A 3,331-nucleotide genomic window follows, 5' to 3' on the forward strand; every position below is an offset into this window, starting at 1 on the left:
CCTGGCCTGCAAGCACACCTCCCTCCAGCCCTGGTGAGCAGAGAGACTGCCAGGCAGGACACACAGCCTGGATCGGGCTGATCTAAAGTGGATGGTGCTCAGCCCCCTGGGTTGTTGCTGGGGCTGGGCCTCTGGTCTCCTGGACTGGACCGAGGGAGAGGGGATTCTCCAGACACTCAGCACACTCCCACGGCTTTCTTAGTGTCACCAGCACCAGCACCAGCAGATGCGTCCACTTTTATTGTGTGGCTGTGGACTGTCATGTCTACTAAGTATTGTACATATACATTTATATATATACTAGTGGCCCGATGCACGAAAGAAGATTCCTGCAAGAATGGGCCTTCGTTCCCCTGGTTGCCGGCACCACCTTCGCTCTGGCAGGAGCTGCCTTTGTGCCTTCCCACACTGCCCAGAGGCAAGGAGCAGCTGGGGTGGTGCGGAACGCCTGAGTCATCACCATGGCAACAACGCAAGCATCCCGCCCCAGCCCCAGCCCGCTCGGCACCCATATATGCAAATTAACCCACCATCTTTGTTGGGTTAATTTGCATACTCACTCCTGATTGGCTGGTAGGCATCATGAAGGTACAGTCAATGAGCATGTTACTCTTTTATTAAGTAGACTAGAGGCCTGGTGCACGAAATTCATGCACTTGCAGGGGTCCCTCAACACTGCCTGTGCCCTCTCATAGTCCGGGAGCCCTTGGGGGATGTCCGAGTGCCAGCTTAGGCCTGCTCCCCTCAGCGGGCCTAAGCAAGCCAGCAGTCAGACATCCTTAGCACTGCTACGGAGGTAGGAGTGCTACTGCTGCTGTGCTCGCCAGCCGTGAGCCCAGCTCAGGGCTTCTGGCTGAGCAGCACTCCCCCTGTGGGGGTGCACTGACCACCAGGGGGCAGCTCCTGCATTGAGTGCCTGCCCCCTGGTGATCAGTGTGCATCATAGCAACTGGTTGTTCCACCGTTTGGTTGATTTGCATATTAGCCTTTTATTATATAGGATGGGAGGGACTGACAGAGGTCAGAGGGGAGGGGGATGGACATAGACAAAAGTGTGGTGATGGCCAGAGGTGGGGGGGCTGAGTGGAGGAGGGTAAAGGGGGGAGAAATGGGACACATCTATAACAGTATCAACAATAGAATAAAAGCAACAATGATATACCACTACACTACATGCCTATTAGAGAAAAGATACATTATGAACTATGTATTTACTACTTTGATAAAATTAAAAAAATTTAAAAAGAAAGAATTTTGTCCAGAAAGGAGTGTTGTTGAAATGTTTTTCATTTTTTATTTTTAATGGTAAAGCTAAGGAAGCTTCAGAGCCCCTGTGAGGGTTGGATTTGTTCTGGGGGAGAGAGCAAGCACGTTGCCAATGGCAGCATTTTGGATAACCTGCCTGAAATGATTTAAAAGATAAAGGAACAGATTCCCCAAGCCTACAGTTATTTGTAATTTGTTTTCTTATTCTAAATAAAGTCATTTTTGAACCTTATTTAAAAAAATACACCCCTGAGGCCTGGGCAGTCAGCCGGACGTGGACCTTCCCAAGATGGGGCAACCTGGGGGAAGGCATGTCAGGGGCGGGATCCCCTCGGCAGAGGGGCAGGGAGGCACACGGGGAGAGCGTAACACCTACAGGCCTGGTTTTGGTGGGAGTGTGTGGCTTTTAGCTCGACGATCTGTGGGTCTGTGACTCTGATCGCACTCGCACTGGCAGCTTCCTTCCTCCTCTCCCCTCCTCTCCTCTCCTCTCCTCTCCTCTCCTCTCCTCCCGTGCAGGGCTGATGGCTGAGGGGAGCGGCAGCGCTGGTGGGGAGCCTGAGGCGCCGGTCCCCTCTGGGGCTCTCGGCCGCCTGCGCGAGGGGCCGCCCGATCATGGCAGGGGTCCCCTCATGGTGACCGTTCGTTCGGTCGTTTCCTTCGTGATGCCTCTTGGCCTTTTATTATTATGATTTGCAATAAAATAAATATTATTTCATTAGAAACAAGCAATTTTAACTTTACCAAACGTTTGTGTAAAGAAGGTGATTCTTGCTCCATGTGTGCCCACTAGCTCTGAGCACAGAGAGCGAGTCGGAAGGCCGGACAGGGAGCAGGAGCAGACGCCACTCAGCCTGCACACTCATCCTGTGGGCACGGTCCCCTCTGCAGAGGAGCTGGGCAGAGGGGGGGCACGTTCAGCTTCTCCTCACCATTGGCTCAGGGCAGGGCCTCAAGGACAGAAGCTTACTCGGGGCCAGGGGACGGAGGGGCCACCCGGCCATAGTGATTGCAGCCATGAATGGACTCGCAGCTACACACAAAGGGAAAGGCGGCGGCAAGAGTCAGCAGCCAGGACCCCAGCCTGAGAAGCAGCTTATCCGCTGTCTGAGAACAGCAAGGCGGGGCGGGCAGGCTTCTGTCTGACCGCTGCCCGTTGAGGCGGACGCTTCTGGTCCGCGCTTCCTGGTCTGCTGTCCCAGGGCAAGGCCTGGAGGTCATGGGTGCTTCGCTGGAGGACCGAGCAGCTGTCCCCGTGGACAAACATTTCATTCTCATGGATTTGTTTTCCTTCTGAGAGCTCAACTAGTGCTCTAGTCCACCATGAGCATAAAGCCTTCATGCCCTCTCAGGCCTGAGGGGTTGGGATGATCCATTTGAGTGACAAAGAAGAGCAACTTCTGGACTCATTCACTTGTAGTATGTCACTCATTCACTTGTAGTGTGTCACTCATTCACTTGTAGTGTGTCACTCATTCATGTATACTGTGTCACTCATTCACGTGTAGTGTGTCACTCATTCACATGTAGTGTGTCACTCATTTTTTTATATTTCTTTATTGATTAAGGTGTCACATATTTGTCCTCATCCCCCCATTCCCATCCCCCACCCCTCTCCACGGATGCCCCCACCCCCCTGTTGTCCTTAACCATTGGTTAGGCTCGTATGCATGCACACAAGTCCTTTGGTTGATCTCTCCCCCCTCCCCCCACCCTCCCCTACCCTCCCTCTGAGGCCCAACAGTCCGATCGATGCCTCCTTGTTTCTGGGTCTTTTCTTGTTCATCAGTCTATGTTGTTCATCATTTCCCCTAGATGAGTGAGATCATGTGTTACTAGAAATATACTTATAAGAACCGAATGTGAGATGAGCAATAATCCTTATGCTGACAGGCAAATGAATCAGTCTGTAGTGAGTTTCTTTCTGGACCAACAGATCTTTTGAGACCCAATATCAATGTCCACCAGTTCCTTATGTGTACATGTCGGCACTGACTTTTCAGCTCTGGATGGTGGACAAATGGTGGTAATGCAGGTCCGACTCCCTCTGGTTTGGTCTCGCCCG

The sequence above is a fragment of the Cnephaeus nilssonii genome, assembly GCF_951640355.1.
Source record: "Cnephaeus nilssonii genome assembly, chromosome: 15".
Lineage (NCBI taxonomy): Eukaryota > Metazoa > Chordata > Mammalia > Chiroptera > Vespertilionidae > Cnephaeus > Cnephaeus nilssonii.